General features: G+C 40.8%; 1 protein-coding gene across 6 annotated transcripts in view; it reads right to left on the bottom strand.

The window, feature by feature from the left end:
* Positions 1-26,034, bottom strand: part of ASAP1 (ArfGAP with SH3 domain, ankyrin repeat and PH domain 1) — a 173,751-nt gene that overhangs the window by 124,148 nt on the left and 23,569 nt on the right. For 3 of the 6 annotated variants that reach the window (XM_026790227.2, XM_026790210.2, XM_026790206.2), the window contains exon 1: positions 17,990-18,234. The exons of 1 other annotated variant lie outside the window; for it this stretch is intronic. The gene's annotated coding sequence lies outside the window, so the exon portion shown is untranslated. Of the gene's footprint in view, positions 1-17,989; positions 18,238-26,034 lie in introns of those variants that run through there. 2 more of the 6 variants (XM_026790219.2, XM_026790224.2) reach the window with 2 other exon arrangements.

Consider the following 26,034-nt stretch of genomic DNA (forward strand, 5'->3'; position numbering starts at 1 on the left):
GATAAGATCTGAAGGATAAAGTGACTGGGAACAAGAAGTGTTCTGATGGGACATAATCCTGCATGTGGGAGAGGACAGGAGGGTGTGGGGAGACAGCCATGGCAGGATATGGACAAGTGGTCTCACAGTTTTTCATCGGGTTTTTCTATCACTATATTGCATACTCTTTCCAGTTTAAGACTTGTGTTGCTGTGGGGAAAGGAATGTGCTAGACGTGCTGCAGAGCCCTGAGCAGTGAGTAGGGCTGGCACATACCTTTCAGTTTGGGACATTCTGGGATGATCTTCCTGTTTGGTCCAAAGATACAAGCTGGAAAAAGATTGGCAAGGTCTTGAGGCCAGATATGGGTGCTGAGAAGGAGAACACTACACAGAAGCCATTGCCATGAGATGGTAAATCAGGTGGGCTGGGACAAGCCCGTGAGTCAGAGGGGTGTGGACTGCATGGGCTGGCACATGGGAGAGGTGATAAGGACCCATAAAGATGAGAATGAGATCAGAGTCAAACAGAGGGGCTCAGGCAGCATGGGAGTGGGAGAAAGGCCATCCCCAGATTACACCCTTTGGTCAACCAGTCTGCCCATTTTCATTCAAGCACATCACTTTCTTCCTTGCTTCCATGAGGAAAAACACAAATCCTTCCCTATGAGTATTTTTTTTTAACCTTCTGTCTAAGAGAAGCCTTGTTACGCCTGTTGACCTATTTCCTCAGAGACTGCTGTAGTTTGTTTATAGGGTTTGTCCTGTTTGTTTTGTGTTTCCAGATATGTCATGTGGGTCTGGAGGTTTTCCAACCCTTAGCATTAAAAATAACATAGAATAGTCCTTGTCTCCAAGACATATGAGATTCAATTAAAAATTGCGACATACGAGGTTTTGGATGGGATGTTAGTATCTGTCTTTTCCCTTCTTTTTCTGAGCCTTTAGGATACTTTCAAGTGATCTTGTCAAGAGGTCTTTTATTATTAAGAGGGTTAGACATCTTTTTTACCAGCAGACTTGAGATTTTTACATGCTGCCTGGCAAGGATGTGAGATTTTACCAGATATGCCATCAGCTTGGCAGCATAGGAGGAGGAGACGTGGTTATGGGCTCTGCTGATAAGGAGGTGTGTCCTTTGATTTGAAGACCAGTGTGCAAGAGGAGGAGTATCTGCCTCAAGTCAAGAATATTATGCTTGAATCTTGTGGTACATGCAGGAAAAAGTTGTTAGAAGGAAGCCCTGGCACTGCACTGTGTTTTTGTGGATTTTTTGTGGAAAGGCGTCTCCTGGCAGACAACTGAGTACCATCATCTTACAACAAACCCTTAGCCACTGGCAGTCCTGGATGTGACTCATTCTCTGATGACATGTGTGCTGTTTCTTTAATTTTACAGCATAACTCTTCCTTTTAATTATGTTACTCATCTTCATAGGCAAAAAACGTCCCCATCATCACAGGTTTATGGTATTCAAATCAAAGCAAGAAATAAAAAATATATAATGGCTCATTAGTTTCTGAGTTTACAAGTAACTATGATTGACATTGGACTAAATTTTAAATGGATGGCAATTTATTTTTTGTAAGTCTGAAAAAGTCACAGAATCTCTTTATGTCTGCTATAATAAGCTACTGAATATTATTTAATTGCTCATTTGCTGTAAGTGGCATTATGAGCATTTTTGGTTACATCTCAGTGGTTATAGAATGATTATATTCCCTTTCTAGGTCTCCTACTCATTTTGGAGCCTATTTATACAAGAGCAATCAGCAAATAAATAAAATATCAAAGAAATCCAGAGAAATATTTATAGAGAGATGAAGTTGGTTGAAGTTATCATCATTGACTGGTGAGAAACAACACTGAGAAGGAAATATATGTGGCTGTCCTAGAGAGAGGAATGGTGGCCCAGTGATGAAAGTGCTCCTGTGAGTTCAACACTGGCTCAGTGACCTTGGACAATTTTTTAGGGCATCATTCAAATGGCAAATTCCTCAAGCCATACACCTATTTGTATCATTTATATGGGTAAAGAGTCTTTTGAGGCTAAATACAGCTTTTCTGAAATCCTAGAACCAATGACAGTAGAAAAATTTGGGCTGTGTCAAGATGGCATTTTGGCTCTTCTTCTCATCCCCCTAAGAAACCAAAATCAATGCTCCCCAACTGTCCTTGGCAATGTGGAGGTAACATTACCAGATTTGTGGAAAATCCTTATATATGACAGTATGTGAGTGGGAGCAGGGAGTGAATATGAAATATAAAAGCCCAGAACATATAGAGAACAATGAAAACTGGAGAAATATGATTGCTTTTCACTCAGGAACACCTGCACCTGAAAAGAGAAAGTCTGGTGGGGCTTAAGCAAGGAGGGAGCCTAGCTGAGAACAGGGTGACATTAATGGCAGCTGGGTGACAACTCAACACAATACAGGAATTCAGTAGCAGATTCTATTAGTCCTTAGATGAGGAAGGCATTTGTTCTTGTGCCTAGTTATAAATACATACAATTACATTGGATTAATTGGTACAATCTAACTGCTTGACCTAATGCTAACCTAATGCTTAACTAAAAAGTATAATGAGTTGAATCCCTGTATTTTTAAGGTTTTACAACAGGGTAAGTGTTGTGGAAAGCTAATGAATTCTCAGGAAGAGAATATAAAAATTGTCAATGGGTAATAATCAAGAAAAAATGGGTAAAAATCAAGAAAAACAATTATGTGGGGATTTTGCAGAGGAGAGGAAAATATCAGGAAATATTTTTTAGATGCTTTAGTTACCTGCATTGATATTGCCTAAACTCCGTGATTTTATGCATGTCATTTAATGACCTATTTTATCTTGCTTTTTGTTTTAGAGGACTTTTTTTTCTTTCATGATAGACTCTATGACCTGTGTAGCAATAATATAAATCCATATTTTTTCATGTCTAATGACTATTTTAGGGCAAATACTAGCCAGCCAATTTTCTCATATTCCTAAAACAGAAGTACCCTAACTAGAAAAACTCAAACAAGCAAAAGTTAATATTGTTTCTACAGTCACTGATGCAATAACAATAGTAGTTGTGCACCACCATGCTGAAAATCAACTCCCTTTATGTCCAAACAATAGTGTGAATCACAGAAATCTGACCTTGATATACAAATGTGATCATGTAGTAATTATAGCTCTTGTGCTTTCTGTATAAACAGACTACTTCATCTGGAAATGCTGCTTCATTCTGCAATTTGCAGCTAATGACTGAGCAGAAAGCTTTTATATCCCAAAAAGCTTTAAAATAAAGCAGGTAGAAAAATCTTTTTTCCTGCAAATGAAAAAAAAGAAGCTGGTTATTTGAAAAGCAATGAATCAAGTCATTGTTCTATCTATGTTCTGTTGAAAAGCAGATATTACATATTTAAAGATTGTCCTCAAAATCACATTTTGCAAAGGTTATTAGAGACACTTTCATGGGCAAAATATGGACCAAAATTACTCAGTCCAAGTGGTAACTGACATGTTCTTTAGCAACTGTGAGGTTAACAAAAATGTCTTTCATTTCATGCCAAAATCTGCTTGTTCTGTTTGTGTCTGTGTTGGTATCATCCAAACAGGATGTGACAAACATATGTTCTTTGGCTTTGCCCTAATCCATGATTTGGATAACACTATTAAGATGTGGTCTAACAAACTTCAGGAAAGCAAATCTGAGGACATTTGTCTGTGGACTTGATTTTAGTATGTCCTAAGCAATAGAAGCTCCACCCTGATGAATTAGCTGTATGTGTTTTCAGTGCTTCCATAAAAATATATGATCAAAGTATTAGCATGCTTACAGACATGGGCTGAATCCTGAAAGAAGACAATAGTGGAAAACTAAGCCAGCAAAGAGCCCAGGAGTGACCCTGAAGGGCTGAGTGACATCCTCTTGAGGATGAGTCCCCACTTATGAGGGTTTCCAAAAATGTCAATTGCTCAGGTTTTAATCTATTCAATCATTACAGTAGTGACTTTGGAGAATTCTAATTTCTTAGTCAAAATTTTGCTTAATGCCGCAAGTGCTACCAAAGTTCATAAGTAATACATAAGTAGTAAAGATTTTTCTTTTCCTCAGGAAAATTTAGAACCTGAAAAAATATCAAGATAATTTTCTTGAAATAAAATGTATTTTCCTTAATTCCATCCTGATTGGTATGCAATGAGTCATGAAAAAAGTAATAAATTGCATTATTTTTCTCTAATTCTTTATAAATAGTACCTGGAATTAACAATTCCAGTGTTTTGCACTGGATTGATGTCAAGCTGAGAGGGTTATTAATCCTGAGGTCATTACGCCAAACTTTAAAATATATTGGCAAAGTATGAGATTTTTTCTATTCATCTTGACATATCCTCGTGTTTGAATATGTATGCAAAATCACCTTAAAAATTCAGACCTTTTCTTGCATGGTACTTTTAGAAATAGCAACTGATTTAAAAAGAGCCTAGTTTTAGGAGATGGTTATTACTGTTAGAATGGAAATTAGTTCTCTGTCTCATGTGATATAATTGCCATATGGTTATGAAATGATCATGGATGGGCTGTGCAGGTTCTGCAGAACAGGGGTTTGGAATTCGTGCTGCAAAACATAATTCTAAAACTGAACAGTTCTTTACTCTAGGATTTTATAGCACATTGCCAGAGAGGGCCAGAGGGCTCAAGGGTGCTTGTTTGGTCAATTTATGCAGTCTTGTTCAGAGGTGAATTTTCTTTAGGACTCAGATCTATGACAAAGATTTTTGTAAGTATTTAGACTGAATGAATTTCTAGTCTTTGCAGCCTGTGCTTTATTGTTTGTCTAAGGGCTTCAGGATGGTGGTATTGTGAGTTAAATCTCCCTGTATCCATTTAAGAGTGACCTTTTTATCACTTCCCACTATATCCATCAGCTGTTCTTGGGCTCAGGGAAGAATTTTCATTTTGTGGAGGCAGCACCTAATCAGAGTGTCCACTGCCCAGCTTCAGACCTCTGCAGGGCTTTCACTGATCTTGTCAAGGGTATTTTTTATATTTGATGACAATGTTGCCATTCACTGTCCAAGATTTAGAGTTACTTATAGTCCACTTCTGAAAACTGTGAGGGGCTAATAACACACAAGAGTGCTTCCCACCTTCCCTGTATGCTTGGTCACTGCTTAATTATTTACTCAGTACAAAGTTAATAGCAAAATACCCTGTGCATGGTATATAGATTATAGATTAATAATATAATGTGGATATGACATCAAGCTCTCTTGTCAATGCCCCCACTCATTCTCAGTAGCCACTGATTGTGGCTGAATTGAAGATCAATCATTTGCTGTCTGAGTTTTTAGGAAGGAGTCATTATTAAAATTAGAAACTAAACTTGGTACATCTGTGTTAAAGATAAATCATCTCTGCACAAAAGTTTGGGTGCATTTGAACATTTGATGTCCTTCCTACAGCAGCTTTTCTACCCTGAGCTGGCAGCACTCAGGCAAAGCAAGCACCACACCTCCTACTTCCAGCCTTCATTGATTCATCAGGGACTCATGAGGTCATGCATTGTCCTGGTGTCTGAACAGCTCACAGAAGTTAATATATTTGATATATATTTGTAGGATGGCTACAGCAGACTGAAGACAAGACCATCAAGCTCCAGTTTGTGACAATCCCACTTTTCTTGATATATCTCTGTCCTTCACAGTGCAATGTTTGTCATTCCTTCCTCTTTGACAAGCACCAAGTGGTGCCACTCTTCTACTGAACAGCCCTGTGAAAATGTAATTTATTTTGGCTCAGCCATCACCTCTAGCCATCCTGTCCTTCAGCAGAGTGCAGAACTATCAAAGTGCCTGCAGAGAATTTCCCAAAATAAAAGGCACATAGAAACCTCAATATAGGCATAGAAAGATGTTCCTAAGTATTCTCTTCAGGTTTGTATCTACCCATACAGTGACTCATGCCCAGATCCATGAGCATGGATATTTATGTCTTTGAAATTATGTGTTCTATCTACATAGAAAAATGACATAAACTCAAAAGTTAGTGACAGAACAGAATCTTTACAACTTAACCCAAACTCAGTCCATGCAAATGGGATTCTTTACCTCCACTTTAGTGAGCTCTGACTCAACTTTTAGGCTGTAAAAGTGGGATGTATCTGACAAAGTGTCTTTGCCTTGGCTGTTCACTCCAGACTCCTTTCATCCTGACTGATGATATGGTCAACACAGATAACTGAAAGTAGGTTGCATCTCACCTCATCCTACAAAAGTAGAAGTTTAAAACAGAGATAATAGAGTAGATGTCTATAAAATCAGATGAATCACACTCTAAACTGCTTATTTCATCCCACTGACTAAAAGAGAGAGTAGGGTGCTGATTCCAGAGGTGAAGTCCTGCTCCAAAGATGCTGCATGCCTGCAGCAGGGCCTTCCTATTTCTGCCTGCACCCATACCATGGTATAAGACTGTACCTCTGATTCTACAGTCAGGAAGAGACATTAGGAGGAAGAAAACAAATTTTAAAAAGCCCCAACCTTTCAATGGAAAACAACACAAAAAAATGTTGGTGCACTGTCATGGATGCTGATATATTTTCCAGTGGCAATCTAATGGTAAGTTCTACTAATCTTTCAGAATTTGTTTGATATAAGTTACACAAAAAACCCACAATAAAATTATATGTTGTAATGTAAGTTTTATTTTTTTAACAAAATCTAAAACTTTTTTTCTGTTTCATTTGTATCAGTTTCCTGCTCAACCTCATGTAACACTATTTGGGCTTCCTGTCTTGGTAACAGCATGAATTTTTACCAAGACAGAAGGAAGCAAATCTTACAGTTTTCAAGAAGGTGGGAAAGTATTGAGACTGAGTGCCTCCAGGCCTTGAGGGTAGGTTAAAAAAATAAATAACACATTATATTTTCTAAACAGCTCCTGTTATTTAATAAAGTGTTTAATAAAAAATTAATATTACCAGTGCATTAATTAGTTAAGCTGGCTAATGAGTTCCTAATATCTCTGCAAGTGACAGTGAGATGAATATTTTGAATGCACTGAGATGGGATTAGCTCATATTATAGAAAGCACAGATGTGCATGGTGTGGATCTGGAGGTTTCTTCTGCCCTTCTGCAACTGTGAAGCTGATGTGCCTGCTCCAGGAATATTTACTTACTTACTTACCAAAAGAGGGAAAGGGGGGGGAGAGAGAGAGAGAGAAAGAAAGGAAAGAAAGAAAGGAAAGAAAGAAAGAAAGGAAAGAAAGGAAAGAGAGAAAGAAAGGAAAGAGAGAAAGAAAGGAAAGAAAGAAAGAAAGAAAGAAAGAAAGAAAGAAAGAAAGAAAGAGAAAGAAAGAAAGAAAGAAAGAAAGAAAGAAAGAAAGAAAGAAAGAAAGAAAGAAAGAAAGAAAGAAAGAAAGAAAGAAAGAAAGAAAGAAAGAAAGAAAGAAAGAAAGAAAGAAAGAAAGAAAGAAAGAAAGAAAGAAAGAAAGAAAGAAAGAAAGGAAGGAAGGAAAAAAGAAGACAGCTATTTCAAGGGCAATTATCTAAATGAGCTGGAGAAACCTGGGATGACTAAGTCTCCAATCTCTGGAGAATTTGCTCTGAGCTCTTTGATGAATTTTAAAATGATGTTACATTCTAGATTTTAATAACATAGCCTTTCCCCTCTTCTTCTGGCTCTAGGCAACTGTTGTTAAGTCCATTTCTCCCAAAAGCCAGGGAAGTTAATAAGGCCAAGTCTCGAGCACAGCTCTGCAGACCTGCTGTGCTGCAGGGAGCAGGTGAGAGGGGAGGTGTGTGCATCCCCTTCGACTCTGTGCCCGCCGGGGGTCTGTCCTGCCACGGGTCTGTTTCACTTTGAGTTCAGAGAATTAACTCAGGGGGAAAGAGTTTTCAGTATCTCTAGCAAGATCAGTGACAATTTATGCAGCTTTGGTTTCCTTTAGCTGATATATTAATGAACCAGGTCAGGATCTTGACAAAACAAGCGACATCTCTGATTAGAAAAACCACCAGCAGCAGGGAGAAATGTTGGTCCCCATCACTGGTTTACAGTTTTAAGTCGGTTTCTTTGGTGAGAAGTTATTGAAGTGTAAATGTTTTGCTGCTTGTGGTTGGAGTCACAAGCAAATCTGGCAGTGAAATACCAAGTCGAGGGTAGATTTAGAGGGCCTGAGTCCCTGGGGAAATTCAAAAGCCTGACTCAGAGCCCATATGTGTCTTCAGCCAACATCTGAAGGACTGGATGTTTAAAACTGAGATTATAGGAGAAAACACAGTAAGAAGGAGGCACTTAAACCACCTAAGAGGGAACATGAGAAGCGCAGCTGGGCTTTGAGCACAGCCTTAGGGAACTCAGGGATATCAGTCTTTAAACAGACCTATAATCATTAATCTACCCCTGAACGTGGGAACTGAAGCCAGCCCTCCTTTTCTTGTTAAAATGCAATGCCCCTGCAACACTTGAGAAGTTTGTAGCATTTTGTAGTGGGAAGGTTCCGTGTTCATTCCCTTCCCCTGCCTAAATGGGACCAGAATTTCCAGCCAGTCCCTGTCCTCTACCACAAGCCCCTAAGATCACTCTGCAAGGCCTAGAAATTGTTAATAGTTGCAAAACAATCAAGTTAAATCTTCCTTTGTGAAAAATAAAACCAACACCACAGAGCCCTGTGAATACATCTCAGATTTTTTTCCAGGGAACATCTGATCCAATTTAATTCAGTAAGTCCCTTTCCAGCCATTAATCTCCAGCCAAATTTTGTTTTTCATTTTATTGAACATTATGATTTACTGCAGAGCTCTCTGTTCATTATTACTTAGAGAAGCAGTTGTTCAGATTCTCTTTCTCTTGATCTCCTGATCAGGAAAATACTGTGCAGATGTGAACAGAAGTAATATCACTCCTGTAAGAGAACTCTTCCCTAATTAAACATAGGGTCTGTGAGGGAAGTTATGATCTTGCAAATAATTTCTGCTTCTAAGAAAGACTTAACAGCACAAATGAGGCCAGCTTTCCTTACACTGGGTCTACTGTTTGCTGCAAAAACAGTGCCGAAACCAACACAATTAATATTGCAAAAATATCCTGGGAGAGCTTAAAAATGGTGAAATCCCACATATATATCCTTCAGTACTTAGAAGAACCTGATCTGCCTAGTGTGTTCCAGAACGAACCTGCTTTGTTTCTGGGGAAAAAAAATTGTTTGTTTCTGTCATGCACAAGAAACAACAAAGCAGAAACATATTTTCTCATGATAACTGCTGTTGAAACCAGAGGGTGTTGTCAGTGTTCACACAGATGCTGCCTGGTCACTGTGGTGTTCCTCCTCCCTTGCATTCCATCTGTGGGAACCAGAGCAAAGCCTGCTGCAGTTTCCTTCTGGAGTGGGAGCTGCCTGGTACTGCTCAGTTCTGGTGCTCATGGCCACCACTTGTCTCCTGCTAAACCTGCTAAACTCATTTGTGGTGCAGATGGCTGGGGGTGCTAAGGAGCAAAAGCACAAACCTGTCCTTTCTGGGCATCCCTGTTTCTCTCCCATCTAAGTTCCTATTCTGAAGGGACCCTAGAGTCTTTTCACAAGACTCAAATTGACTTGGCTTCAACAGCCTGGCTCACCTGAGGATTTCTATTTAGAACAGGCTTTGAATTGTAAAAACAAATGTTTTACAGCTCAGAGCAGTTACATTGTCCTGCACTGGGACACTTGAGAGGAAGCACTAAACTCCTAGCAAAACCCTTACTAGACTAAAATAATCAACCTCACTTTTAAAAGAGCATTGAAATTATCTAATCCAATCTATCTAATTTGTTATGAGCTAAAGTTCTGAATTCTAGGCAACCATATTTTGAAAATTACTAATTAATATTTTACCTTCAATGGCCAGCTTTAGCAAACAGGGTCCTCTCAAAACATTGCCACTGTACTAGTAGCCAGCACTGGTAGGGAAGAAATACTGATGCCAGCACATTATTATCTCCAGGAAACACTTCTTGCATTAACATGGTGGTTTAATGGCTTATAATATTTCAAGGAGAGAGAATTTAACTCCTGGGATAAATAACAACAGGTGTCTTTCTCTGAATTGTTATTGCTGCTAAAGCCCCATTAGCACACACAGGTTTGCATGAACACCAAGAGGATTTGGAATCTCTGAAACCCCTTATGGGCAGCCTGGAGGGGCAAGTGCTGTGGAAGCTTTTCTCCTGGGTTGCAGTGAGCTCATCATTACACTCCTGTGGAAATTCTCTTTTTGCCTCACAGTAGCTGTGGCTTTTCCCTTTGGGAGGAGGTAGTTAGATGTTTCAAACAGTGGTTTTTTTCATCTAGCAATCTGCCTATTTTTACAGAATGTGTAGGAGCTCTTGAGACCTCTGTTCCTCCATCTGTCTTGGTTAGGGAAGGGGGGGTGTCAAAGTCTTGGGGAGACACATACACACACAAAATGCAATTTCCTCAGTCTCACTTGTAGACAGGCTATAGGTACTGCAGAGTTCTCAGTTTCTCAGTGACACATTATTTAAACCCTATTTAAATAATATGAATTCCTACAATATAAGTAACTTTTTCCCCCCCAGAATGCAAATAATCACCACATGGATAAAGTTCCCTTAAATGATAAGTTGTCTTTCAGCAACAGCATCATGGAAAAGTGTTGTCTAAGATTCCTTGTTTTCCTTAGGGTCAGGCTAAACCTGGTCTTACTGACTGGGGTCATGTTCCTTCTTGTACCTCCTCTGTCTAATGGTGTAAATCAATGGTAGGAGTTTATTGTAAGTCTGAGTCTGAGCTATTTTTCAAGCTGTAGCTATTGAAGGACTGTGCTTAGGACACTGCTGATGTGACTCACAGGACAGAGCCCTATTGCAGAGCCCAGACTTGAGATGGAGATACATGTGTCAGCCACTTGTGGCTCTTTGGGAAATCAAAGTGTCTTAAGATGGGGAGAAGTAGAGTTAGAAATGATCTTTGAGGGAAGGATGTTTCTCACTGAAGAGGAACCGTGCAGTCAGGCTGTCCTCCATGCTGGAAGGGACTGGAGGGAATGAAGTGTAGGAGTTTATGGAATACCCTGTGCAGACATGTATCTACCACCCTATAGGGGAAACAGCCTAATTACTGCTCTGAGCTTCCGAGGAACTCTGAGAAGAAAAGCATAAATCTCAACCATCAAGAGACTTGTGTAATTCAGACCAGGTGTCAGGTAGGCTGTTGTATGGCTCCAGCACAACATGACTTACAATCACCTTTTTATCCTTGTTCCTCTGCTACTGACGCCCTTTAATATTCTCAATAGCAAGGAAATTTGTTTCCACTGAGCCAAATCCCATTTGTCTGGGTAGTGAGAATAAATTCCAGCTGTAGATCATCTTGGATATTAGATTTTTAACCCCATCCTCGTCAATACAGAAATATGATAGATCATTCTCTACCACAGCTTCAAAAACACAGAAAATAAAAATGTGAGATCTGGGATTCTGGCTAAGAACTATCTTACCATTGATTAAATCTGGAATCAGATTCATTTAGGACACATGTAACATCAGAATTATACCCTGCTGGTTGATAATAATTCAAAAGCTTTATACTTATTGTAGAATTACAGTACCTGTTAGTATTAAATACCCTAATTATTTTAAAATATCTTCAGAAATTATTCTACCAAGGTAGAGATCCTGTCTGTTCATGAATATAGATAACTACTGAATTGTAGGAATTTCTGATCCTGACAAGCTTTGCTAAGTACTCAGCTACTAATTATGAACAGGAATAAAAGGACACCTGCTGAAATAATTATTAAAGGATGTGTGACTACAACCTGCCTCTTATCAGATGGATGGAGCCAGTATCCTACATCAGCAAAGAACACATTTCATCAGCAGTCTTACACATTTCATGACAAATGTGCTGTTATGTAAATAATTACATCAGTAGGCATATTCATTTGAACTGCTTGAATTTTAATGCAGAAGGAAAGTAGCAATATAGTTCCATGCTAAATTACATAAATAAAGTACTGGAGTTGCATGGTGCTGGCATAGATCTTATTTACTCACAAATAAATCTGGAATATTTCCACAAAATTCAGTTTGTAGCACTACTATAAATCAGGTAGGAAACTAGGATTGTACTCTCACTGTTAGTAATGATTTAATAACTGTAAACTCAGGACAAAAATCCTTCCATGACTTTGCCTACTCATTTTTGTCTAACAATCTCTTGTACCTATAAGATGGATGCCTAAAATGTGTATTACTTTAAGTAGGAAAAAGCCTACAAAGCATGTTGCAAATATCTGCAGGACAAGTACATCCTAAGCATGAGCTCTGAAAGCTCGGAAAATCCTCCAGATGAGATCCTGGAACGCTGGGGCCATTATCTGTGAAATACCACTACATGTCCTCCCTGCTCTACTCTTGCACCTTTCATGTGTCAGGCACTGCTGAAGACAAGATCCTGAGGTGTTGGCTTGGATGTTTTTATGTTCCTGTGCAGAACTATAGCACTTTGCTAAGGGCTTGGTACTAGGCTGAATCCACATACCATAAGGCTTGTCCTAGTGCCTGAAATTCCTGCTGCCTCTCTGGCAGGCCTGGCCAGGAAAAAATTGCTCTCTATGCACTTGGCCAGCTGCTATAAAAAGGACATGATGCTGTGCCAGGCTTGGCAGAAGACATCTCCCTCTCCTTGCCCCAGTGGTTCTGAGGAGCACATCAGCCATGTGCTCTGCATTTCCCTTCTGGCTGCTGCAGGGATGAACAAAGGAAGGTGGGAGCCAGCCATGCTGCTCCTGCTGCTGGTCTGGGTAGGGCCATGCAGTGACTTGCCCATCATAATTCAGAGACAGAAAGTGGCAATCCCAAGGGTGGTGTTCAGCCACTAAGAGCTGATTTATTTTCTCCCCAGACTGGAGAACAGATATGGAAGGAATGTGTGGGGTTGCAGGTCCTTCCAGGACCTGGGGGCATAGTTGAATTTCTGACTGGAATCCAATCCCATCCCTGTGCCAACAGGCTACAGCTTCTGTCACTGTAGCCATGAGAGAAGACTTGGCAAGGCCTTATTTACCCTTTCTCCAAATTAGTTAAACTTTACAACCTTTAAGGCCACACTCTAAAAGCCATTTGCTTTCCTAGATCAGGTGCCATTCTGGCAGTTGTACAGATACAGTATTTTTACCTGCTGAATTAGAAGTGAGGCTTGTAGTTGGGTGAAGATTAGTTGCACTTGTTATTTTTCACAATGAACACTTATGAGCATGTATATGTGCAGCCAAGGAGAGGCTCTCCTAGCCATGACTGAGGATGCACTGGATCAGATGGAAATTAAAGCCCATGGCCTTAGGGAGTCACAAACTACTTGCAGAATGTCTCACAGACATCTTCTCCCATGGGGAAATGTTGCAATCTTCAGTTTTATTGGCTTCTTTAAGCCCCAGACTCTTTAAAACTGGATGTTAGCATAGCCCCATAGCTCTGGGATAACAAGCTCTGAGGCACCATGCAGGTGTTGGGATCTTTACCCCTTCAAGCACAACTGCTCATCTTGTTTGCACACCTCCTTTCTCCAGTCTTTCCTCTCTGTCCAACAAAGGTTGGAGGGATGGAAAAACTCTAATGAGGCATTTTACCACCCCAAAGAGAGTTGTTCCTTGCCATGCCCTGCAGAGCCTGGTTCTCCAGTCCCACACTACCTGCCTCACCCTTTCCCAAGGGATCATGCAGCAGTCTCAGACACTCTCAGCTTCACAGCAAAGCTTCTCCAATTTCTTTCTTATTTTTTCTCTGTCTTTATTTATGAAAGTGATGTGCCAAAACACTATTCCCCTGATTGCCACCCCTTTTCTCTCTGTTTTGTTTCCTGTTGGGTGTTTTGCTCCGACACACCAAGTAAAGATACAAAACCTGAGGTGGGAACATCTGGCCTCATTGTCAAGAAGAGAAGTTCCTAGATATAAAATCAGCTTTTTCTCCCCTCTTCATGGGACCTTGCTGTGGGATGTTTAGGGCTTCCTGCTCCAGCCCCCAGGGTGGCCAGCAGCCCCCTCTCTCCAACACAATTCCAGTCTGCAAATGTTTAAAGACAGTTTCTTTTGAGTGAGCCACATGCTTCAAATTGTTATGTGGTTAACCACTGAGAACAAACCCCCACACAAATACCTAAGGATCAACTTGCTCAAGCCAGGGTGGTAGCAGTGGGGGCACAAGAGGAGAGGGGAGACTTCCTCGTTTTGCTTTTGATGAGAAGAAAATAGAGATATCTTCTGACTTTCCTGAAGTGCCAGCAGCCGCTGTGTCACAGTGCGTGCTGGGTGATGCCATTTGCACATTTGTTTGCTGATGAAAGGAGCCTTGTTCAGCAGCCATGGCCATGAACACCACGGGCCACATCCTCTGCTGGTGTAAATCAGCTCCTCTGGTGAATAGGAACTGAAAATGCAACCTCCTTTCCCTGTGTGATGTGCAAGTGCAAAGCTGGGGGAAGATTTCTGTGCTTTGACATTGCCCTATCCCATGTCCCTTAACTCTTATAAAAGCTGAATACTTTTCTGCTGACTCACAGAGACAGATGGATTTTGTTAACTCCAGTGGAGATAGAGGAAGACGCACTAAAAGCATCACTTGGTGGGGCTGAACCCAGCTTTGGGGTTCAGGGGGGGACTGAGCAAGGAGCTTCACATCTCCCCCTGTTCAGCCTGGATGGAGCTTGGCTCCTGGGTGCCACATGGGAGGAGTGATGTGTGGTCTAGGCTGAGCCTGCTGCTAATCAGTGTCTGAAATAATGACCCAGGCTGTCATTCCATCTCCCTCCTAGTGCCCTCTCTGGAGCTCTGCAGCTCCCCAAAGCCCAAGAAAGAGAATTGGAGCCAACACCAATAGAAACACCCCAAAAGAATCACAGAACTCAAATCCCCTTGGTAATTGTATTGCATCTGCTTAAATCTTAAGTTACAGAGGATTTTAGTGAAGTAAATTAACTTCCCATTGCTTGTGTTTCCTTGTATTTTTGAAGACTATGAAACTGTTGAGGAGCAAATTGTCTTACGAAGTCATGGAGAGAGTTTCCAATCATGACTGGCATAGCTGTTTATGTAGTGCTCCTAAAAGTGGACCCAAGTGGAGATAGAGATAATTATTTTGCCATGGGCCAACTTTAAGATCCATCTTAACTTTATTTTCAATTCCAAAATGGCCGATTAAGGGCTCACATCATGGCTAATATAGTCTTGAGGGGGAAGATGCAATCCAAACATAATATGCTTTCTCAGCTATGAAACAAAATTGATTTTTTTTGTTTTTTGAGGAAAACTGCATGAAAAGGAAGGGTTAAAAATTTTTTGATGTCGGGGACGTTTTCGATAAAAGTGGTTTAGTTCCTCTGTCCATTTATCATCTGAGCAGTGAAACATCACTCTGCTTATGAAGTTAGCTCTGCAGGACTCTGTACCTGTCAAAATTGTTTATCCATACTTGCCAACAACAGCAAGAAAGGCAGGAGGACTGGCAATCGTGATGGTGAGTGAGTTGGACACATGGAGTGAGGGCGCATGAGTTGAACCTCCTCACTGATGCAGAAAAAGAAAATGAGTGAGGGAAAGAACATTAAAGCATGAAGTGTCTAATCTTAGAGAGTTTCATGGCGCAGTTTGTTACAAAAAAAGAAGAATTTGCAGAACTTCATGGGCAACTGAGTAGGTAGGTCCTGGTGGCCAATTAGTGACATGATGCTGAAGGTTCAGGAGTAAATGCCAGCAGAAGCAGCTGCTGGGAACATTGGCACATTGACATTATTGACCATGGGATTGGGAATATTGCACTTAGACAATTGAAAATTAATGTGATAATCCCTTATTAATGAATTATCAAGGAATTACTGAGTGCTTAGTATGGTCATATGAAAATATATAAAAAATTCTCAGTCTAAATCCAACAGAGCCTTAATCATATGTGAGGGCTATTAGGGAAAAAAAAAAAAAAAGAGAGGGGGCGGGCAGAGAATTCAGGTTTATAAAAAGAAACCCGTACACAATGAGCTGAAGGTTGTGCTTCTGCACTTCCTGCTCTGGGTGTGAGCAGAAGAGGAAATACCAAAATACCACCAGGAAAACTATTCCCACAGCATTCCCAACCTGACTGAAATCAGAGAAGTTCTGACTGCAAAAAGGGGGCAAAAATCCCACTGATCCAAAAGCTGACCCAGTCTCAAGGATCTTGCTCATAGGAAAGCCAACAAAATTTCTGAAACTAGGAGATTTGGGTAGACCTAGATGAGTCTTTATACTTCCCCTGACTCCTCATCTGTACTTTCTGCAGTTCACAGATCATTGATGACATTTGATTCTTCTGCCAGCTTTGAGAGGAGCACATTTCTGCTCCAGTCAGTTTGATCACATCCATGACCACAGACCATCAAATTGTGTGGTAACTGCAGGGCAGGGCACCACAGTCCAGCCTAACTCAGGTGAGGGTTCCTTGGCCTCCCTTTCATTTTTTGACTAGAATGAGAGTACATCCTACATACACAGCAAGAACTGACCTTTCAATGCAAAAAATGCCTCCAGGTTCAGTGTTGCCCCATGTCAATAATTAAAACTAAATTCCTGGAGGTTCCCAGGCAGACAAGACATTAGTTTGGTCTGGCTCCTCCAGAAAACATTCCTCTTTAAGCAAAGAAAACCTTGAAGATGAGCAGCAAGATCATGTTCAAAGGGTTTTACAGATAGCTGGCACACCAGAAGTTAGTTTAAAAACTCAAATCTGAAAGCATTGCAAAGAACTGGAAAATGGCTCTTTTCCTTTATTGGTATAAGAAGGAAAGTATTTTGTCCTACTAAACCCCCAAAATTTAAATATCCATCTCTTGTTTGACATGTAGTGCTGTACACTAGAATTCAGGACTTGTTCAGTAGTCTAAGAAAAACAGCAATATTACTATAAAAAAATAAAATCGCTAAAAAAAGACGGTTTTCCTGTAGTTTTCCCTACATCTAAGCAAGTCCTGAAACAAGTTTTTCCCCTACAATTAGAGAATCAAATCCCTGGACTGGCTCCAATGAGCAGCTTAGGAATGTTCAGCACAACCACAGCCTCCAGCCATGGGACAGAGCAAAAGTTGCAACAGTGATGATGCTTTGTCTTCCACAACTTACTCCAGCAACACTTCCATGGATGCCAATAATGAATTCTGTTTCAGAGGCCTGAAAGGAAGATTTTTTCTTCTCAAATTCGGAGTCACTGATTTTGAGGCTGGTCAACTCATTGCTTTTGTGACTGTGGTTTAGCTAAAACCACCTAAGCCTGATAATGTCATAATGAACTGTAACATCCAAAAATGAAGTTAAAACATCAGCTAAGCCCCATGTCTGAGTGCAGCTTTCCAGTTCATTCAGAGCAGCATAGCACTCAGCATTTTCCCTCCAACAACTGAAAGCCCCTTTCTGGCCTCCCGGAATTGCTGCATGGAATACAGCAATACTGTTGCTCTTACTGCAGACTTATTTAAGAGACAATAGGGCAAATAGTTGGCACACAGATTCCTCTTTAAACTTAAATCTAGATCCACAATAAAATGTAAAAGGCCAAGGAAACATGCAAAGATAATCATAAAATGCAAAGGTTTTTTTTTTTTAATTAATTTTTGCTGAGAGTGAGACATTACAATTTACAATGTGGGCCCCATTCTGCCAGTCCTTTCTTACATGAGCTCTTGTTAAAGTCACTGAGGTTGTTTACATGAGTAAAAGTTTCTTACATGAGAAAGGACTCACAGAATCTGGCCTTACACATTTTGCTACAAAGTTTACCCAGGCATTATCTGGGCTGTGGAGCATTGCATGTATTTTCAGGATCGAAAAATGGACTGTTGTTTTTTTTTGGAAAAAGTTCTGACTTCAGCTTCACCCATCTGCTTTTCTCCGTTAGCTCCGCAGCCACATTGAATGGACGGGCTCAGCCTTTGTCCCTGGCCCTGAGCTGCTCCTCGCCAGCCACGCTCAGCCCCCACGCGCCGTAACTCACCAGGACGTGTGCAGTCTGAATTCCCATTCCAGATCTGGTCCCCAAGCCTAAGGCCATTATTCCATCTCAGACTAAAACATATTCTCCCATGGGCAGCTGAAAAGGAGCATGTTTCTTCAGGTTTTCTTGCCACAAAATGATAAAATAAAGTGAAATAAAATAATAGCAATAATAATAAAAAGGAAATCCAATATACGGCAATCCTCAGAGCTGTGGAGTCTAAGAGTGTTGATCAGCATCCATAAATGTCCTGACCGGTGAGGAGACACAGGCACTACAACTGGAAAGAGAGCAGGAAGGAAAACCAACCATGTGAGCAAAGTTAAAAAAAAAAAAAGGGGGGGGGGGTGGGGGGAAGAGAGAGAGAGAAAAAGGTCTGCTCAGTGGACAGCACTTGGGCTGATAGCAGGGATTTCAGGAAATCCAAACACTCAAACAGGAAATCTGAACACTGGATAAACATGCCATAATCTCCACAGATACAGTTAACATGCAGCGTCCCTGTTAACCCTTTGCCTGCCCACGGCTGAAATCAGATCTGCGATAGGAGCGTCTGGAAACTCGAGCTGCCCGTGGGGCTCCGCAGCCTGAGCGCTCCCCGGTCTGAGCAGCAGCCCTGTATTCAGCCCTGCCCTCGCCTTTTTTAACTCCATTGGTTTCTACATGGTGCTGCTGGAGTGGAAAGGTGCAGCATTTTCCTCCTCTGAGAAGGAGATGCACCCTGAGCCCTGCAGCACCTTACCCGAACTCCTGTGTACCACTGACTGTGGATACCTGGTAGTCCTGAGGGAGTTTTGCCTGTTCTTTTTCCGCTTCTCTTTTGCTGTAACACAAGATTTGTATGGCAGTCTGTGGGATATTTCCCATATATTGTGGGATATTTGATGGTTTACTCCAGGCTGGTACAGTGGGGACCCCCTGCTTCCTCCCCTAGAAATTGTAGGAACCGGCTACTTAAAGCAGCAGGGGAGTTTGGAGATTCCCTTTATGCCATTTTGTCAATGAATCTAGTTCCATGGCAGAGGGACTGGAACTAGATAATCTTTAAGGACTCTTCCAACCCAAACTATCCAATGATTCTATGAATTGAGGAACAAACTCTGCAGTCCCCAGCAAAATTAGGATGAAGCCTGTTTGATTATTTTGGTCATTTTCAGAATATACATTTTGCTCTTTGTGTCTTGTGATTAGCTCGTCATCATAAAAATATCATTTTTAGACTTCATTTATTTCTTTGATATGACCTACCTTGGCTACACTATTAATGTAAAGGCAAGGAGAAGCAATAATATTGCATAGAGCTGACCCCTCACCCCGTAGATGTAATTAATAAAGTGAAGTTTACATAAGAGTTGCCAAATTTAAATTCATAGTATTACAAGCACACATATACACAGAGTTAAGACTCTGTATGTTTGCAGAATGGGAACTTCGCTGTGTTTTCTGGAGGAGGACAATTCCAGGATTCTCTGCTTTCCAGAGGTTTTGGACTCCTAAGGCAAAGGCCCACTTCCAAAAATGCTTCCTCTCTCTGAAAATTGACTTTGGGTCAGTCCTGCCTAAAGCATGTTAGAAAGAAAACATCATGTCTTTCGATTTTCAGATTCTTCTAAGACTTCATAGAAATAAATTAAAAAAGGGATAAAAATTAGTACCTTGAATTTCACTTGCTGGTGGAAGCAATTAGCACAGGGGTAATATCCATGACTGGTGCTCTCGCTTGAGGCATTGGCAATTATCTCCTCTGAAATGGCCCTAATGTGAGTCCCACAGGCAATGTTAACCTCTATCATTATATTAAGTTTCCTGCTAGGTACAAAAGAGGAGCACTATAGGAAAAGGCTTCCTTCAGCTCCTTTTGCTACTTGCAGTGTGTTTCTGCTTGTTATTTCAAAGACAGAAGCTCTGGCAAACCAGCATTGGTTGCAGCATTCCCTGGAGGTGGCCAGGCTTGGACATCATGCCTGGACTATGGAGTTAGATTGTGTTAGCTGCAGGGAGCCTGGCAGCAGAACTGGGGGGGAAAATGGGGCTTTGGGGGCATCCCTTCATCAGGAACTCTCATATGGTCTCCAGCCTAATTCTGACTCAAAAAATATCTTTCAAGTTGGGTCCTCGTGTTCCCAGTAATTCTCCTTTTTGGAAAGCATGAGGCTGGAGATGGGGGTCAGTCAGTCCCTGTGAGATTGATTGGAGCACTGGTGGCTGCATCTGTGCAAAGAGCTGGTAGAACAAACACTTGACTTTAGAGGCATGAAGTCATCTGCCTTGCCTTGCGCATGCTGCATGAAACAAGGACCACATGGCTGCTTGATGATGTCAGGAAGGAACTGGTGGAAAACCAGGAGAAAGTTAAAATATGTCGGGGTTGAACATTTTTTCTTTTTTTTCTTGTTCCATGTGCTTTGCCAGTGAGCTATTTCAGTTATTCACTTTCTTTTTCCATAGGAGTTCTTCTGTTGTCATAGTATTTTTCACCTTCTCTTTTCTTGTATTTTCCCCTCAGTGCCACTCTTTCCAGTAGGAAAGCACAAAACAGAGAAAAGGTATAAAATACAGCCTTTTCAGTATAACTAGACAGAAATTTTTAAAAAATAGAGAAAATAGGCATAAAACTTCAAAATATTCATTTTGACCAAAAAAAGCCTTTTAAGATTGAGAGACTTTTCATTTGAAAACACTCGAGCAGCTCTAGAAAATAAAGGAGCTGGGGGAAGTGGGATATAATTTATTACCACTAACATCTGCTGTAAATCAGTTAGGTGTAGGCAAACATTCCCTACCAGGGCAGAGTGAGGTCAAGGTGAGAGGGGATAAAGCAATAATTAAAAAGACTAGTGTTCTCCAACTACCTTCAATGGGATATAAGCAAAAGAGCAAATGCTTTCCGCAAAACTGGGGTTCTGTGTAGAAAAATTTCAAAGGGGGGGGAAAATAATTTATAACAAATGGAAAACTATCAGTTTATAACACATCTCCAACAATTTCCAGAAAGAACCTCCAAAAAAATTATACTTCCCTGGTTTTCCAGTTAAAAAATAAGTAGAAAAAAGGTTGTGTTTAATGTGACAAGTTTAATTTTATGACATATTTGTGTTGAAAAACTCTACAAAACGATGTTATTGTCCATCTTGGGAAAAAGGGAGAACAGGAACAGCATGGTAGGCAAAATAATGAAGCAGAAAATAATAAACTTTACAGAAACATTCCAGCAGAAATGGAGTAGAAAGAAATTTTTAAACTCAGGCAAGCAGAGTTATCAAAGCTAAAGAGTGGATAAAGAAGGGCACAGCAGCTGCAAAAAATCCCCCATCACCTTAGCATAAAAAAGGCCAGTGGCCTTACTCATTACAGATGTGAAGATGCTTGCTTTTAAATTGGGAAAAACCCTCAACCACATTCACCCTTGGTGTACCTGCAGCAGCTGAGCTTTCTGATCAATTATTATATATCCCCAGGATGTAGCTTTGTGTATTCCTAGAGCTGATAACAAAATTGTCACTTCTTCCATAAAGAACTCTATGGATACTGAATTAAGACAAGTCAGTTCATTAAAGATTAAAAGGGCTTAGATATGCATGTGAGAGATAAAGCACATGAAATAATTATTGAGATCATGAATAAAATGCTCAAGAAAGTTATCATCAACCTATGAGGCCCCAAGCTCTGTTACTTTTCATGTTTAAATTTCAAGCCCTATCATTATAATAGTTAGGAATTTTTTTTTCATTAGAGATTGGAAAGAAAGATCAGTTCTTTACTGCCCTACTTATTTGATTTGGAGAAGATTTCAACAGAATAAATAAAACATTTGGAGAAAGAAATTGCAGGTCCCAGTTTTGTCATTCTCCACCCTTCAGTCACCTGGAGGCTTTACATCCTTGAAAAAAATTACTTAATATATTGACATGAAACTAATGTATTTTCCCTTTAGAGCATGGCCAGCCCTTTGTCTCAGCCATCCCAGACTTTTCTCTCTCTAGCTAGCAGAAACTGGATGCCAGAGAAATATTGTGACACACTAAACCACATTCCCTAATCACACTGTGACTCCATCTGTATTTACTACAGCATATACTAAAACTTTGCAAGCATTACAGAAAATTAGTAGAAAACACTGTCCAAAGGGATTTCATAAACACTGACACAACTTACTATAAACAGTATTTTTCTTGAAAACTTCAGTAATTAACTTGTTTAGAGACCTCTTGCTGCACTACAAAACACATCTCTGTGCAGTGGCTTTCAATTTTAACATTTCCTTGGAGATCCCTGCCACTTTTATTGCTTGTCCTGCTCCTTCCTAAGTGAGCAGCCAAGGAGGTTTACTTTTGAGATCAGCATCCCTGCTGGCAATGTTGCCCTAGGAAAAGCACCAAGCTCCCTCCATCCAGCAAACCATGTGCTCTTGCATTACACAAGAAACATTGTCACTCTCCCCACTTTTCATTCAGTGAATACAGCAGAAGCTGTGTTCTAACAGGTTTAACAACATGTTTGCACATATATTAAGCAAGTAGCACTTCTTGATGTTATGAAAAGGTCCAGGCATTAAAAACTGCCTTGACAAGAAGCACTTGACCCTTAGTGGTACCTACAGGCTGCACTAATGCACAGGAGGCTGTGCATGTTTCATTTTTAACTGGTTTTAGTTTTCTTTCTTGAAATAAGAAAAAAACCCAAATCCTGAAGCATTTACTTTTTTGCCTTTCCTTCATTGTTCCTTGGTACAATGACAAAAATGGGGAGTATTTTCATAGTCTTTTTTCCCTCCTATTTTTTTTCCAATGTGGCATATGAAGGGAGGAAACCAAAGCCATGTACAAACAATTGTTTTACCAGCTCTGCTCAAAGATGCTGTATATAAATATACAATAAAGGGTACTAAAGAAAGCAGATGTCACATAGAGAGGTCTCCATAGTGTCAGAGCAGCTACTGGCTTCATCTTTTCCTAAAGATATGTGGACAGTCCAGACAGTATTGAGACACAACTAGAAGTTGAATTATGCTCCACAGACCCAAGTTGCAATAAAAATGTTGTGTGGAGAAATCTGACTCTCTCTATATCATTCTCTGCAGGTTTCCAGGATGTCAGTTGTGCTGAAATGGCTGGGTTGGAAGGACACCTTGGACATGTGAGTGTCACACTGGGCATATTCTCCAATTGTCACTAAAGTTTTCCTTGGATTCCTTTTAAAAAATTGTTGAAAAAGATGCCTTCTCAATGTGGTGCCACTGGTTTGTTAGAGAAAACTTAAATGACAAACAGAAGTCAAGAATTCCAGACATTAACAAACAGTATGACAAAACCTAGTTGATCACCAGATTTGTTTAGCAATTAGAGAATTTTTTTAAAAAAGAGATGTAATCTTCTCATGATCTGGGTTTTTGGAAGTCATATGAACAATTATTTTAAGCTATTTTTGCAAATGAAGACTAATGTATGCATAAAAATTAGTGCTATATTTCTCATCAATCCATTATCACAAGGAGCCGAAAGTATGGATGGGTGCCATGAGACTTGTCATAGACATGTGAGAGTCAACACTGTTATAAATGCTGCAAGCATCACATGCCCTAAGCTCTGAATATTTGGATGCAACAACACATAGGCTGTGAGCATGAGTTGTTAGCCTGGAGAGCTTTAGAGTGGTCTAGAAAATTAAAGGCCACTGGGAAAATAATGTTGTATTGTATTCACATCTTTTGGAAATAGGTGATGGTCATCATGGAAACATGCCTACAAAGAGAAAGATAAATACAAATCCTTTTCTTTTTCTGTTACTGTAATTGATTAGGAGTTTAGCTTTTTATGCTTATGCATATGCATGTGTGGGTGTCATCAAAATCCAAACCCTAGAATGCTGATGAGGAAACATGACTGAGAAACAAAGCCAAAGGATAAAATAGAAGTCTGCTGTGTTATGGCCCCGATGTGTGTAGATGAGAAGGAGATGGCCCAGCAGAAGGTTGGGATTGCTGCAGCAAGATGACTTTTATGGGAGAAAACCAGGGCAGTGTGGGTGGTGGGGTGGCCTCTGTTAGACCCAGTGAGTCACAGAGTGCTGTATCCCATGCTCAGGAGGGCTGCAATGCCTGTCCCCTGCTACCAATGCACCAGGGACCAGCACCAGAGAGGTTTGTGGGGAGGAACAGGGATTAGAGAAGAGACTTGCTATTGCCACAGAGACTGCAGCACTTCCCCAAAGAAGGAATGGGCTCTGCAGATGTCTCATTTCCATATTTCTCCCCATTCACATCACTGTTCTGGCTTACACTCTGGTTATAGGCTTCTCTTTGGGAAAAGCTCCTTCATCTCTTGTGGGAGGTGGTGGCTGCCTTCATCCCACTCTCACTTGCTGTGAATCCCTCTGCAAGTGTTCACCAGTTGAAACACTCATCCTGGCTCAGCCAGGATCTCTCATTTATGCTCTGCCATGTTACCATTGGAGGTTTCAAACACAGCATCTGAGGTCTACAAAGCACATCCATGGAGGAAGATCATGCAACACCATGCATTAATTAATCCCCTTTCTGAATGACTCTTCTTGGGCTAAATATCTTGCATTCCTACCTTGCAATTTCAGCATACACTACCTCACCATCTTTGTACTTCAGAAGGAGATACCCACATTCCCCAGTGTTCAGGGCAACCACAAAGTAGTGTTTGTGTGGTTCTCTTCATGCAAACAGGGGATTGTGACTTTTCCTGTCACGGAGGTCAAATGAGAGATCTGCTAGGCAATCTTTGGTTACTCAGTGACAAAAGGCCAGAGGTTTATAACCTATTCCTAACACCTTAACACTTTCTGACCAGCCTTTCTGCTGCCTGGGGCCCAGATCACACTCTGCCCCAGTGGCCTGCCCCTTCTGATCACACCTAGTCCTAGGAGGCAGATTGTTAATGAGGTTTGTGAATAATGCCAAGTTCAAGCTCTTATGCTGGCCTTGGTCAAATCACCCAAACTTCACTTAAAGTGACAAATATAAGGGCACAGCCAAGCTGTTGTCTAGTTGTGTTTTGTCTTAATCCCAGCCTGAAGCAGGATGAAAGGATGTGCAGTAACCCTGCTCCACTCCACTCAAACATTGCCCTGTACCTCATGCTTAGACAAGACACAGCCAGGGTCTCTCTGGCTTCACCTCTTACCTTGATGGACTGTGCCTCAGGTTGGGGTCCATTTTCTTGTTAAGTGTTTTATATTGGCTATGTTTGCACTATCTGTAAGGTCTGCATCTCAATCTCCAGCACTGTGCCTGAATTTTCTCTGTATGGTGAGCCCATGACCTTTCTCAGATTGAATCCTGAGTGAAAGCCAATGTCTAAGTGATGCAGATGATCAATGGAATAGGATATTTCAGTTGGAAGGGACTAAAATGTTTATCTAGTCCAACTGCCTGACCACTTCAGGGCTGACCAAGTGTGTTGTTAAGGGCATGCCCTTATACCTCTTAAACACTGACAGGCTTGGAGTGTTGATCACTCCTCTTGGAAGATTGTTCCAGTATTTTGACATCCTCTGAAGCATGTTGAAAGCAGAGCAAAGCAGCCTGGGGTAGCGTCTAGAGCACAAGTCCTGTCAGGAGGAGTTGGGGAAGCTGGGGGTGTTTAACCTGGGGAAAAGAAGACTCAGGAGAGATATTATTGCTCTCTACAACTGAAAGGAGGTTACAGAGAGGTGGGGGTCAGTCCCTCCTCCCAGGTAACAGGTGACAGGAGCTGGGGAAATGGCCTGAACTTGCACCAGCTGAGTTTTAGATTGGACACTGGAAAAAAAATACACAGAAAAAAGGTAGTTAAACATTGGAAGAGTTTTCCAAAGGAAGTGGTTGAGTCACCATTCCTAGAAGTATTAAAAAACCCCATGTAAATGTGGCACTGAGGGTGAGTTGTAGTTTACCATAGTTTAATGGTAACTTGGAAGTGTTTGGTTAATGGTTGGGCTTGAAGATCTTAAAAGTATTTTCCAACCTAACATGACTCTGTGATTCCATTAAATGCTTCCTAATATCTAGTCTAAACCTCCCCTGGTACAGCTTTAAA

The sequence above is a fragment of the Zonotrichia albicollis genome, chromosome 1 (genome assembly GCF_047830755.1).
Source record: "Zonotrichia albicollis isolate bZonAlb1 chromosome 1, bZonAlb1.hap1, whole genome shotgun sequence".
Taxonomy (NCBI): Eukaryota; Metazoa; Chordata; class Aves; order Passeriformes; family Passerellidae; genus Zonotrichia; species Zonotrichia albicollis.